Source organism: Sarcophilus harrisii, chromosome 4 (assembly GCF_902635505.1).
Source record: "Sarcophilus harrisii chromosome 4, mSarHar1.11, whole genome shotgun sequence".
Lineage (NCBI taxonomy): Eukaryota > Metazoa > Chordata > Mammalia > Dasyuromorphia > Dasyuridae > Sarcophilus > Sarcophilus harrisii.
Genome location: NC_045429.1, coordinates 231,633,324 through 231,649,072, shown reverse-complemented (window position 1 = coordinate 231,649,072; position 15,749 = coordinate 231,633,324).

Below are 15,749 nucleotides of genomic sequence, written 5' to 3'. Positions count from 1 at the left end.
ACAAAGAAATCTATTGCTTTCTTATGATTTAACTAATAAGTAATTCACAATTTGACTTTTATGGAAAGCTGTCTTTGCCAATGAAAATCACATCTGATATGTGTAAATATTCTCTTGCTTCAACCATTCATAGGTTGAAAAATTTAACAATGAATATGATGCCCAGTTTTCATCGACATGCATATCTGCTTTGGGGGCATCTAGGTGATGCAGTGGCTAGAGTACTGGTCCTGAAATCAGGAAACCTGACCTTCCTGAGTTCAAATATGACTTTCACCACTTACTAGTGTGTGACCCTGAACAAGTCACTTAACACTGTTTACTTTATTTTCTGCATCTGTAAAATGAGCTAAAGAAGGAAATGACAAACTGCTTTATTTTCCATGCCAAAAAATTCCCAAATGAATGAATAATAACATACCTGTTTTAACATTGGTGCAGCAAATATGATAATTAGAAAGTACAGTAAAAATACATATATTGCTCTAATATGGCAAGGGCAAGGAAAGAATTGCATGTTCAAAAAAATCTTGAAAGCAAATATCTAATGGTTTCATATTCTGATTATGTGCATCAAATACATACAGAATGTTCCAAATCTTGGAATCTTGGAACAATAAATAGAAGAAAGAGCTAATATAAAGATATAAGACTTTAAACAAGCTTTCAGAAATGCTATTTGCTCTTTTAAAATGCTTATTTTTAAAGTTGGGAAGATTATTGTTACACACAGCTCTGGGCACATATATACACACAAACTACAAAAAGCATCCATTAACTCAGCAGTCAATAAAATATGTGTTTCCCTAACCACTAAAGAGCTGCAAAACACAAAGTGGAAATGCCTTCCCTGGCATGAAAATCCTACATAATTTGCACATTACTTCCTGTGAGTCTTCCCAGAAAGAAACTGCCTTTATTATAAAATCATAAACATTAGTGATGTATAAGTCAACTTTGTTCCATCTTGCTAGCATTTTAGAAATAGGGCACCTTACTTGTTTTCTATTCTCTATATTTCGTAATATATCTATGCCCTCAAAGATCTCCTCATCAACTACTTACTGATTCTCATATCTCCCCATTTTGTAATCACTCTAAATGATGTGGGGCACCAGAAAAGCTGATGGCATTAAGAGTAGGTAGCTTCCAAGAACAAAGAAGTGATAGTCCTGCTATGTTCTGAACTTGTCAGACCTCTTCTAAAACAGGAAATTTAGTTCTATATGTTATATGTTGAAAAAGTCATTGTTAAACTGGAAATTATTCAGGTTTGCACAACCTAATTGTTGAAGGATATTGAGCATCTAGTAGTGAGGCAACATTTAAATCCCTAGCCATGAAAAAAATAATGTTTTCCCCACTTATGGCTTGAATAAAAGGATATAAGCAAAAGGAAAGTACAAGATCAACTACAGTTTTGTAAAAGAAATGAGGTTATTTTTGGTCACGTGGTCTGTAGTCTTTAATCAAATAAAAAGATTCACTTAGAAAAAGGTGCTAGTCACATCCTTTTGGAATAGGAAAGACAAAGAAGTAAAAGCTTCTAATTCCTCTCATATTCTGTTTTCTTTTTAATGCTTCAGCCAACAGAGCTGTATATTATACAAGCTTCTGAATCCTATATTTTGCAGCTTGTCATTTTATGTTTGTGTGAGGAGGGAAACTGTTGATATTTCCTGGGACACAACTGGCTGGTATGAAGCAGGGTAGTAAATGTGGCAACCCACAAGAGGGGAACCTCCCTCTTCTCTGTGTATTTTGTCTCCTCTCTTTGGGATCCTTAAAATTCCCAGTATAGGAGTGAAAATTTGTCTTCTAATCTTGACCTCGTATTAACTTTTTCTTTTACTAAGCTGAGAAGAATTACTATTCTCAGGGTCTTTAGAGACTTGGTGTCTTTTGCAAGGTAGCCAGTTCAACCTGTGCCAGAAAGATTATTACATTTACATACCATTTGTGTAGCCATTAAAAGAACTGGATGATTAGCCAGGAGAGAAAAAGATTCAGGAAGGAAAGGAGATTTTTTTTTAAGAGATTGAAGGGGAATAGATTTTTTTTCTTTTGGCCCCAGAGGAGAGAATCTTGATTGCAAAGGTACAAAGTTAAGTTAGGTGTCCGAAAGAAAGAAAAAAAATCTTAATTAGCACTAATTCCAAATGAGAATGCAGTGTTTCCCTCTTTGAAAGTTTTAAAGCACTGCTTGAGTGTCCACTTTTATATCTATTGTGGTATAGATTGTTTTTGTGTATTGGTTAGACTCAATGGCCTCTGAAGTTCCTCTCAACTGTTAATTTTTCCATTTATTTTATAAATCCAGAAATTATGAAGTATTTTAAACCCAGAATCCAAACAATCACAGAGTTGAGAGCATCAGAATTTGATTCAGGCAATAAAGCAACAAATCAATGAAAAAACAACCAAAAACATCTCCTATATTTAGTTCCAAACAATATATTAGACATTGGACACACAAAGAAAAAAAGATATTTCATTCTAATAAAGATAAATAAGGTAAATTATATATAGCATGAATAAGAATTGCACAGCAGTTATACTTCAGTACCCATCTTGTCAGACTGCTGAACCAGGTTGAGAATAATCAACAGATCTCAAACTCATAGGGCATGTCTAACCCAAGAATGTGAAGACACCTCCCTGGCAGAATGGGTGGAAGAAAACAATTTGTTCCAACAGCCATGAAAGACGCTAAAGCATGTATTGTGGAGCACTTAGAGCTTGGTTAAACATCAAAAATACCAAAGTCATCCATTGCATTCTTGGCTATTGCCTATTATTTTGATATTTACCCTGCCAGTGGACTTCAGTGACTCTGAAAGACAAGGTAAGATTAAGAACAACTTTGCCTCATTTAAATCAAATTCATCCACAAATCAAAACATCATCCATGATGTGATTCATCATCTTTGAAAATGAAGGACAAACAGCAGTTTTAACAGCAGCAACAGGAACATGAACAATAGCATGAACCAACACAGCTAATAAGAATTAGAAGTCAATAACAGCTGATATTTAAGGCTTACTGAGTATTTTATACTTGTATGTTTCTCACAATAACTTTGTGAATTGGGTGAAATAGATCAAAAAGAAATCTGATTTAGTGAACAGAGCATTGTATTTGAAATCAGAAAGATCTTGGTTCTATGTCTCTCTCAGAAACTTAGTGACTGGGTAAGTCATTTAAATTAGTTGTGCTTCAGTTTCTTCATTTACTAAATGGGGAGAATAACAACACTTCCCTCACAGGTTTGTCATAAGCATCAAATGAGAAAATGCACATGAAGTGCTTGCAAACATCAAAATATCATAGAATGTCATCAATTTTAAATAAATACTTTATATTTATTTTCTATATATGTTTATGTACACAATGACTTACAAGTGTGGTGGAACCAAGATGGAGGAGTACAATCAGGAAACTGCTCAAGCTCTCCCAGTTTCCCTCAAAAAAAAAAAGGTGAAACCAAGCCTCTGCAGAGAGTCTGATAGAATGAAACCAGCACCTTCAAGAAAGATCATTCTCATTGAGGTGAAAAGCATGTTCAGTCCAGTTCAAATAAACTATGGGAAAGCCAGTGAGGAGGTCATAATCACAGTAAATCATTAACTAAGACCCTCAGTACTCGCTCAGTAGAATATAAGATCAGTGAGTCAGCTTCCAGTCCCAACTCAGAAGGGAAACTGCCTCTGTACACAAAGCCAAGGGTCAGAGCTGCACAGGAAGCTTGGGGCAGTGCTCTCTTTATCCCAGGAGCAGAAATCAACCATAAAAGTAAGAGATAGATAGGGGGAGAGGGAGAGAGAGAGAGAGAGGAAAAAGAGAGAGAGAAAGAAAGAGAGAGAGAGAGAGAGAGAGAGAGAGAGAGAGAGAGAGAGAGAGAAAGAGAGAGAGAAAAAGAAAGAGAGAGAGAGAGGGGGGAATACTGAAAGAAAAGAAAAGAAAATGAGCAAGAAACAGAAAATAACCTTGAACATAGAAAACTACTATGGTGAGAGGGCAGAACAAAACACAAACTCATACTAAGATAGAATGTCCATAGAGGAAATCTCAAAGAGTTATATGAATCTGTCTCAAGCCCAAAGAGGTTTCTTGGAAATGCTCATAAAAGAATGAAAAAAGCAAATAAGAGAGGTAGTTGAAAAAATGAGAATGGCAATGAGAGGTATGCATGAGAGACTCAACAGCTTGGAAAGGGAAGGGAAAAAATGTTCAAAGAAAACAATGCTTAAACCAATAGAATTAACCAAATGGAAAAAGAGATACAAAAGCTAACTGAATAAAGTCACACATTTAAAACTGGAACAGGACAATGGAGACCAATGACTTTGTAAGATAGTAAACTTCAATCAAACTAAAAATGAAAAAAAAATTGAAGAAAATATGCAATACCTCATTCGAAAAATAGCCCACATGGAAAATGGATCCAGAAGAGACAATTTAAAGGTTATTGGCTTATTGGAAAGTCATGACCAACAAAAGAGGCTGGATAGCAAGAGATTATTAAGGAAAACTGACCAGATATTCTATAAAAAGAGGAGGAAATATTCAGAGAAAGAATCCATTTATTACCCCCTGGAAAGAGATCCAACAAGGAAAACTCCAAGGAACACTGTTGCAAAACTCCAAAACTACAATCTCAAGATAAAATACTACATGTTTTCAGACAAAACCAATTCAAATATCAAGAACAACAGTCAGGATTACGCAGGATCTTGTAACTTCCAGAATAAAAGACTAACGGGCCTAGAAAAACATATTCTTGGAAGACAAAGGGTTAAAACCAAGAATTAACTACACAGTGAGACTTAGAATCATTTTTCAGGATAGGTAATGGAGATACAATAAAGTAAGAGACTTTAAAATCATTTCTATTGAAAAAAACCATAAATAAACAAAAGATTTAATCTACAAACACAGGACTCAGGAGAAGTAGAAAGGTTAACATGGGGATAATATATATTATTTCAAGGTTAAACTGTTTACATTCCCATATGGGAAAACAATATCTGTAATTCTTGAGAACTGTATCTGTCACTGGGACAGATCAGAGGGGAGCATCTGAGGGATAGTTGTAAATGGACTCTTATGTGATGACCTCAAAGAAAAAGACTTTAAGGGATGAGAAAAAGTCTGTACTGGAAAAAAATAGCAAAGGGGATGTGTAATGGGACAATTAGTTCACATGAAGAGGTATAAAAGACCTATTATAATCTAAGGAAATAAGAGAGGGGGATAAGCATTGTCTGAAGCTTGATCTCATCAGTTTGGGCTCTAAGAAGTAACTTACTCATTTGGGTATAGAAATTTATCTAATCTTATAAAAAATAGGAGGAGAAAGAGGAAAAGAAAATGGAGGGTCAGGATAGAATGGAAGGAAGAAATATTAGGGGGAAAGGCTGACAGAAAATAAGGTAGAGATAAAGTGGAGTAAATTAAAAAACATTACTAAGAACAGAATTTTGGAAGATCACTTTGATAGCTGAGTGAACTGGTGTAGTGACAGACTTGAAACAGAGAGACCAACCATCATGCTAAAACAATTGTTTAAACATGAGATGAAAAATGCCCATAGGATTTGTGGTAACAACGTCAAAAGAAGGTACCATATGAGAAAATGTTATAAAAGTAGGAGAGAGTATTGGATTGGGGGGTGTGAGTAGAAGTGAGGACCTGAGAATGATATCTAGATTGTGAGCTTGGGTGACTGAGATTGCTAAAAACATCAATTATTATGGGAAGTTCTTGAGAAGGAAGGATTTCCAGAGCAATAATCAGTTCAGTTTTAGAGATTCTGAGTCCATTATTTACCACATTTGTATAATTAATACAACAATTTAAAAAGAAAGAACAAAGGATTAGATTGTGGAGCTAAATAAAAATAAGCAAATTTCTCTGAAAGAACAAAATTCAAGAATTTCAAGTGAAATAAGAAAAATAATAAAATGAGAAGGAAGAGGAGGATTATTATCAATACCCAATTTCAAAATATATCCCAAAGCAATTATCATGAAATATCATTTCATGATACGGTACTGTTTAAAAAATATTGAGATGCTAATTGATAGAAAAGATCACAAAATACATATGCAAAATAGCAGAGCAATCTGGTATTCCTCACATTCATATATCCCAACTAATAGAATAAGAATCCTCTTCTCAACAAAAAATGGGGTGGGGGCTTAGAGTCAGGAAGATTCATAGGGTTACAAGTTGAACACAACTAAATGAAACAAGAACAACAACATTTAAAAAAAAAACCTATGGTGAAAACTGGAAATCAGTCTATTTAGATATTAGGTACAGACAAAAACCATATGTGATTATATCAACAAAACACCAATAGTCCTACCTACTGAGATGCAAAATAGAAGGCATAATTGTTGACTGTAAGGTAAATTAATCTGCATGATTATCTGTAATGGGCTGAAGCTCGAGTTGATACACTGAGATCCCAAGCACATGAGGCTAAATAGTAATTGAACCATACTATTAATATATATGTTTGGAGAAAGAATGGCCCCTGCCCACTCTTTGTGCAAGTCCTGATGTGTTGTATAGGAAATGAAGATTTTGGTGGGTGGAGGCAGAAGGACGGAGAGAGGAGTGGAAAGAGAAGGCTGGCTGGCTTCTGGTCTGGCTGGCTTCTTGACTCAGCTGCACACATTGCTATCATGATCCCCCCTTCATCTCCGATCCTTCTTCACCTCTACTGAGATTAAAGATTGAAGATTTTCCCTTAACCTGAATTCCTGACTCTGGCTGATTTTAAAATATGCGGTCATCACAATTATCTATTACGACTGAAGAACAAGGAAGTGATAAAAAAAATTAGAGATGAGAGTACAGATTAAGATAAGGAAAGAGCAGGTGAGAAACATTCCATTAGAAACAGAATGACCAATTATTTCAACATTTTATTCTTTGAATTGCTTATGCCAGATCTATGGGGTGATCCATTAATTAATAGAACTAAAATAATGAGAAGGGCACAGTCCGTGGTCCAATTTGTACTATCATATTAAATATAAACATGAGTGAAATAAGGTCACAAATGAGTGAAGTAATGGACTATGGATACTTGTTAAGCATTCAGGACTTATAAATTACTCATTTCAATGGGGTACACAATATTAATAATTATCATGAGTTTTGTTGTTTGTTCAATTGAATTATTCAATTATAAAATTGTCATAAGAATATTTTAACATATCATGAGGATGATTTTCAGTTGTCTTAAACCTTCATTATTGAATTGTCTGCAAATGAAAATGAAGTAAATAAAGATATTAAACTGAAAATGGTTTCTCACTGTGCATTGTCTGGAATTGTGTGTGTAAGTTGGAAGAGTGATAACTAAATATGTTAATGGAATATTTGTAGTTGCATTTATATGAACAATAATTTTCGAAATAATTACAAGTGTTCATGGAACTTTTCTGCAGTATGACCTCTATCTCCCTTTTAAATTTAATCCCTAAAGGTTGCTTTTTTTATTCATTTGATGTTGATTTTTAAAATCTTGTATCTTTCAGAGAAATTCAAGAGTAACCATCTTATAAATGCTAATTAGAAGAAAATTTGAAACATACAATGTAAACTTAAATTTGTTTTGAGATTTTTTAATCTTGCTTTGAATTATTGATTTAAAAATAGAAAATAAAAGCTATTTAAAATAAAATTTTATTCTTGAAACATTTGTCATTTATATACTAATATTTTTCTTTACAAAAGAAAAACAAAATTACCTCAGAAAGAAGGAAACTACAACCTTGTAGGAAAAGTTGTAGTCATGCTGTAGTCATGTACAGCAAATGATTTTACTTTTAAAAAGAATTGATAATTCAGTTAACTTATTTAGAAAGCACCAAACAGTTAAAAAAAATCCAGGTTTATTCAAACTGCTATTATTCCATTACCAATTTTCTAAACATATCAGACTTATCTCTAAAATATAAAGATGTGTTTTATTCATTTATCCATATCTACTTATTATTCCTCAAATGAAACTTCACTTGAAGGGCAAATGTTTAAATGTTTCATGTATTTTAGTGAATAGGTATGCTTAAACAAATTAAACTGGATCAAAATAATCATGTTAACATTTCTCTGAAGGTTAAAAAAATCCTTTAGCCAGCTTTATTTTCCTTTGATTGGAGGAGAGGCACAAGATATCAATACTTTACTGTAACATAATGTAATTACTTCTAATTAAAATCATTGATGCCTATATAAAAGGGAATTTGACCTTTTATTGCCTGGGTGTGGTACTAAAATTGTGTTTCAAGCAGCAAACTTTATCTTCTACATCATCTTTTTAAACCTGTTTCTGTCTTTATTTCAAATTTTTTCTATTTGTTTTATATTTACTTATTCTCTTGTTTTTTCTTGAAATGTTGAAATGCCAAGAGAGAGGGATCAGAAGAAAAAATTCTGAATCAGCTTGACAGAATGGGTTGGTATACTAATTGTTACAGTGTCATTGTTTGCTTATCAGCTAGTGAACAAATCCTGAATCCTACTGTTTTATTTTTTGTTTGTTTTAATGACTTTAAATTAAAGAATATAGGAATAAACAAAAAGGCCAGATTAAGGATTGGGGATTTTATTTTGTCAGGATGGGAGAGCCATGACAGGCTTTTGGGACAGGAAATATGGTCCATCAGTAAGTCAACAAACATCTCGAGAAAAGATTGAATAATAGAGAAAACCATAGTAGCAAAACCAAGGAGACACTAGATGCAAGGAAATCTTTTAGGAGACTGTTAAAATAATCTATGAAGGGAATGAAGCCAAGATGGTGAAGAGTAGACAAGTCTTTATCTGAGATATTCCTGGTTTCCCTCAATTCACACCAGATCAAGCCTTTGAACTACTTTTAAAGTGAGAGAACCCATAAATATTTGGAGTATAACAAATTTCCAGCAGAAAATATTTTGGAAGAACTTCAGAAAAGGTCTGTTTCAATTAGGCAGATGAAGAGGAGGTTGGGGAGAGGCAGCCAAGTAAAGCCACAGTGAATGTGATGTGGCATAAGCCATTGAGGAATGTACTGAAAGGCTCAGCAAAAATACAGTAAAAAAAAACAGGGCCTGGAATCTGTTAACAGGCTACTTCATCCTAGTTAAGAAGCCAGTGCATCAACAGATTAGCCATGAGACATCAAACACAAATACAAAAGAAAAATAGTAAGCCTCTGAACCCCAAAATTATGTGGTACTTAGTCACCCAGAACCAGAGAGAAGTCAGCAGCACTAGCACAGGGCAATGTAAAGCCTCTGTCACCTGTAGAAACTTGGAACAATCTCCCCTCAAGAGCAGACCTCAAACTTTAAAAATGAGCAAAAGCAAAAATAATTCTGACTATAGATAGCTTTTATGGAGACATAGAACAGACTTCAAACTCTGAGGACACTAAAGGCAAATCATCTCCAAATGCAGCCCCAATTGGTTGGTCCCCGTCTCAGAAGTTTCTCTTGAAAGAATTCAAAAAGGATCTTTTTAAAAAAATTATTATATCTTTTTATTGACAGAACATATGCATGGGAAATTTTTTACAACATCATCCGTTTCACTCATTTCTCTTCTAACTTGTCCCTTCCCTCCCTTCACCCCTTCCTCTAGATGGTAGGCAGTCTTATACATGGGAAATATGTTATACTATATCCTAGATACAATATATATGTGCAGAACCGTACAGTTCTCTTGGTGAAAGCAGAATTGGATTCAGAAAGTAAAAATAACCTGGGAAGAAAAACAAAAATACAAGTAGTCCACATTCATTTCTCAATATTCCTTCTCTAGGTGTAGCTGATTCTGTCCATCACTGATCAATTGGAACTGAATTAGATCTTCTCTTTGAGGAGATATCCACTTCCATCAGAATAAATCCTCATATAGTATTGTTGTTGAAGTGTATAATGATCTCCTGGTTTTGCTCATTTCACTCACCATCAGCTCATGTAAGTCTTTCCAAGCCGCTCTATATTCATCCTGCTGATCATTTCTTACAGAACAATAATATTCTATAACATTCATATACCACAATTTATCCAACCAATCTCCAATAGATGGCAACCATTCATTTTCCAGTTTCTAGCCAGTACAAACAGGGCTGCCACAAACATTTTTGCCCATACAGATCCCTTTCCCTTCTTTAATATCTCTTTAAGATATTAGCCCAGCAGTAACACTGCTGAATCAAAGGGTATGCACAGTTTGATAACTTTTGGAGCATAATTCCAGATTGCTCTACAGAATGTTTGGATTTCTTCACAGCTCCATCAAAAAGGATCTTAAAAGAGATTTGTAAGAAAAATAGAGAAATGAAATGAGAACATTGCAGGAGAGTTTGAAAAAAGGGAAACATAGAAATTATCTCAGAAAATTCCTTGAAACTGATTTAATGAAATGAAAAAACATATAACTACTTACAAAAGAGTTTTGATGAAATGTAAAAAAAAACACACATATACCTCCTTAAAAATAGATTTGAAAAAGAAACCAACTGGTTGAAAAACATAATATATGAAATGGAAACAACAACAACAGCAACAACCACCATCACCAAAACAATTCATTTAAAGTTCAATTGTCCAAATGCAAAAGGAGATAAAAAAGTTAACTGAAGAAAATAATTCACTAAAAAATAGAATTAAACAAGTGGAAGTGAATGAGTCAATGAGACTTCGAGAATCCTTCAAACAAAACCAAAAAACAATGAAAAAATAGAATAAAATGTAAAATATCTCATTATAAAAAAAAGAGTTGGGGAATACATCCAGGAGAACAATCTAAGAATAATTGAACTCCTTAAAGCCATGAAGAAAAAATGTGCCTACACATCATTTTTAGGACATCATCTTTCAGAAATTCATCAAGGAAAACTGCCCTGATGTGCTAGAACCAAAGGATAAAATAGCCATTAAAAGAATACACCAATCACTTCCTGAAAGAGACCAAAATAAAAATTCTAAAGAATATCATAACTAAATTTCATAATTTTCAGATCAAGGGAAAAATATTGCAAGTAGCTAGGGGAAACAACAATTCAAATTTCTAGGAGCCACAATCAGAATTATCAAGTAACTAGCAGCTTCCACTTTAAAGGACTGAAGGGCCTGGAATCTGTTAATCTGAAAAACAAAGGGATTTGGATTGCAGTCAAAAATCAACTATCCACCAAAATTAAGTATTATCTTTGACAGGAAAAGATGGAGGTTCAATGTAACACTTGGATTTCATTTATTTCTAACGAAAAGGCTAGAGCTAATCAGAAAATTTGATCTTCAAATGCAGAGCTCAAGAGAAGCATAAAAAGTTTAAAAGGAAACAAAAAAAATAACTATTTTAAAAGTTAAAAAGATTACATTCCTATATGTATACATGATATCTTTAACTCTTCAGAACTGTATCTCTATTCTGGGTATACTTAGAGGGTTCAGGTAAATTTTGATTTTATTGTGATGATATAAAAAAGAAACTAGAAGTGGAAAGGGATTATACTGAAATAAGGGGGAAATGGAGGTAAAATGAGATAAATTATATCTCATGAAGAGGCAAAAAAGACCTATTATACTTGGGGGGTAAAAGGGAGAAGGATGAGTATGTGTAAATCTAACTCCCATCAGATTTGGAATAAAAAAAAGCTAATGAAGAAAATAATTCTTTAAAAATTAGAACTGAACAAATACAAACTAATGATTCATTGAGACAGCAAGAATCAGTCAAGCAAAACCAAAAAAAATGACAAAATGGAAAAAAAAACATGAATTATCTATTTGCAAAAATGACAGACTTGGAAAATAGATCTAGGAAAGATAATCTGAAGATTATTGGACTTTCGAAAAATTATGATGAAAAAAAGAGCCTAGATACTATTTTACAAGAAATCATCAAAGAGAACTGCCAAGATGTAATAGAATCAGAAGGTAAAATATGCATTGAAAGAATTCATCGAACACCTTCTGAAAGAGACCCTAAAATAAAAACCCCAAGGAATATTGTGGCCAAATTTCAGAACTATCAGATTAAGGAAAAAATTTTACAAGCTGCCAAAAAAAAAAAAAACAAAAACAAAAACAAAAACAAACAAACAAAAAAAAAAAAAAACAATTCAAATACCAAGGTGTCACAATGAGACACCCAAAATCTGCTGCCTCCAATTAAAGGATCAAGGCTTGGAATCTGATATTCCAAAAGGCAAAGAACTTGAATCAGCAATAATAACTACCTAAAGGTGAGCATTTCTTCCAGGAAAGAATGGAATTTAATAAAACAAATGAATTCCATTTGTTTCTAAGGAAAAAAAACCAGAACCAAAAAAAATTTGATCTCCAACCATAGGACTCAAAAGATACAGAAAAGGTAAAAAGAACTCTTGAGGAATGTATTTCTAGGATATACAAAAGAATACATCATAATTTGATTTACATAAAACATAAAAAAAGGAAGTAAATATGGAAAAGGGATGATGGCGAATAAAGTTGAAGGAGGGATAAAAGGGGAAACCACATCCCACAAAGGGCAAACGAAACTTATCATTATCTGAGGAATTTAGAGGAGGAACATTGTGTGAATCCATTTCATCAGGTTGCTCAAAGAAAAATAATTGAATTTGTTTTAAAAATTCTGCCTCATTAAAAGAGGGAGAAAAGGAAAAGAAAAAATTGGGAAGGAAGGGAAAAGATTCAAAGGGGAGTGAGGATTCTAAAGGGAAGTGGCATCATGATACAGGGTGAAGTTCAAAAGGGGAAGAGGGTTAGAGGAAAAAAAGTAAAGCATAATCTGGGGTTTTAGGATGGCGGGAAATACGAATTAGTAATTTTCCATAAAGTGAATGGATGAATTTATAAGAGGAAGCCAGATGCAGACTGGATAAAAAGTCAGAACCTACAATATGTTGTTTATAAGAAAACATTTAAAAGCAGGGAAGAACATATAGATAAAGGAGAAAAAGGTGAGCAAAATCTTTAATGCTTCAGGTTAAAGTCAAAAAAGGGTAGCTATCCTTATCTAGATCAAGCAAAAGCAAAATTGATCTAATTAAAAGAGATAAGGAAAAATTACATCCTGCTAAAGGAGCATATAAACACTAGTAATATCAATATTAAACCCTATCCACCAAGTAGTATGCATAAACCCTAAAAGGAGAGTTAAAGAGTTGCAAGAAAAAATAGACAAAAAACTGTAATCTGGAGATCTCAACCTTGCACCTCAGAATAAGACAAAATCAAAACAAAACAAATAAGAAAAGAAATTAAAGAAGTAAATAGAATATTAGAAACATTAGGTATGTTAGATCTTTGGAGAAATTGAATGGAGCAGAAAGGAATATACTTTCTTCTCAGCAGTTCTGGAACCTATTCAAAACTGACCATAATTAGGACATAAAGACCTCAAAATAAATGCAAGAAAAAGCAGAAATAGTAAATGCTTTCTTTAGATCATGATGCAATAAAAACTCATTCAACAAAAGTTAGGTAAAATAGACCAAAAGTAATTGGAAAACTAAATAATCTCATATTAAAGAATGATTGGGTAAAGCAGCAAATTATAGATACAATTAATAATTTCACTCAAGATAATGAAAAATTAACGATCAAAATTTGTGGATGCAGCAAAGGGTAAAAGAGGAATTATATCTTTGGAGGCTTACTTGAATAAAACAGAGAAAAAAAAATTAATGAATTGGGCTTTGCAACTAAAAAGACCAAATTAAAACCCCAATCAAATACTAAATTTGAAATTTAAAATTAAAAGTAGAAATTAAAATATTGAAAGGAAAAAACATTGAACTAATTAATAAACTAAGAGGTGGCTATGAAAAAGCCAATAAAAAAGATAAGCCTTTGGTAAATCTGATTAGAAAAAGGAGGGAGGAAATTGAAATTAGTAGTCTTAAAAATGAAAATGGAGAACTTTCCACCAATGAAGAGGAAATTAGAGAAATAATAAGGAGTTATTTTGCTCAACTTTATGCCAATAAATTTGATAATCTAACTGAAATGGATGACTACCTCCAAAAATATAGACTTCCCAGACTAACAGAGGAGGAAGTAAATGGCTTGAATACTCCCATTTCAGAAAAAGAAATAGAAAAGGCAATAAACAACTCCCTAAGAAAAAATCCCCAGGACCAGATGGATTTACATGTGAATTTTACCAAACATTTAAAGAACAATTGGCCCCAATGTATATAAATTATTTGATAAAATAGGGAATGAAGGAGTCCTACCAAATTCCTTCTATGACAAGACATGATACTGATAATAAACCAGGTAGATTGAAAACAGAGAAAGAAAATTATAGACCAATCTCCCTAATGAATATTGATGCTAAAATCTTAAATAAGATATTAGCAAAAGACTACAGAAAATCATCCCCAGGATAATACACTATGATCAAGTAGGATTTATACCATGAATGCAAGGATGGTTCAATATTAGGAAAACTATCACTATAATTGGCCATATTAATAACCAAATTAGCAAAAACCATATGATCATCTCAATAGATGCAGAAAAAGCATTTGACAAAATCCAACATCCATTCCTATTAAAACCACTTGAGAGTATAGGAATAAATGGACTTTTCCTTAAAATAATCAGCAGCATCTATTTAAAACCATCAGTAAGCATCATATGTAATGGAGACAAACTGCAACCATTCTCAATAAGATCTGGAATGAAACAAGGCTGCCCACTATCACTATTACTATTTAATATTGTATTAGAAATGCTAGCTTTGGCGATAAGAGCTGAGGAAGAGATTAAAGGAATAAGAATAGACAATGAGGAAACCAAATTATCACTCTTTGCCATTTATATGATGGTATACTTAGAGAACCCCAGAGATTCTACTAAAAAGTTATTAGAAATAATCCACAACTTTAGCAAAGTTGCTGGTTATAAAATAAACCCACATAAGTCATCAGCATTCTTATATATCACTAACAAAATCCAACAGTCAGAGTTACAAAGAGAAATTCCATTTAAAATAATTACTGATAATATAAAATATTTAGGAATCTCTCTGACAAGGGAAAATCACAAAATTTACGAGCAAAATTACAGACCACTTTTCACACAAATTAAGTCTTATCTAACCAATTGGAAAAATATTAAATGCCCTTGGATAGGGTGAGCAAATTCAATAAAATGACAATATTACCTAAACTAATCTATTTATTTAGCGCTATACCAATCAGACTCCCAAAAAACTATTTTAATGACCTAGAAAAAATAACAACAAAACTCATATGAAAAACAAAAAGGTAAAATTTCATAATAATGAAAAAAATCAAATGAAGGTGGCTTAGCTACCAGATCTAAAATTATACTATAGAGCAGCAGTTACCAAAACCATTTGGTATTGTCTTAGGAATAGATTAGTTGATCAGTGGAATAGGTTAGGTTCAAGGGACAAAACAGTCAACAACTATATCAACCTAGTATTTGTGAAACCCAAAGACCCCAGGTTTTGGGATAAGAACTTACTGTTTGACAAAAATTGCTGGGAAAATTGGAAACTAATATGGCAGAAACTAGACATTAATTTACACTTAACACCATACACCAAGATAAGATCAAAATGGGTTCATGACCTAGGCATAAAGAATGAAATTGTTAATAAATTAGAGGAACACAGGATAGTTTACCTCTCAGACCTGTGGAAGTGGAAGGAATTTATGACCAAAGAACTCGAGATCATTACTCATCACAAAATAGAA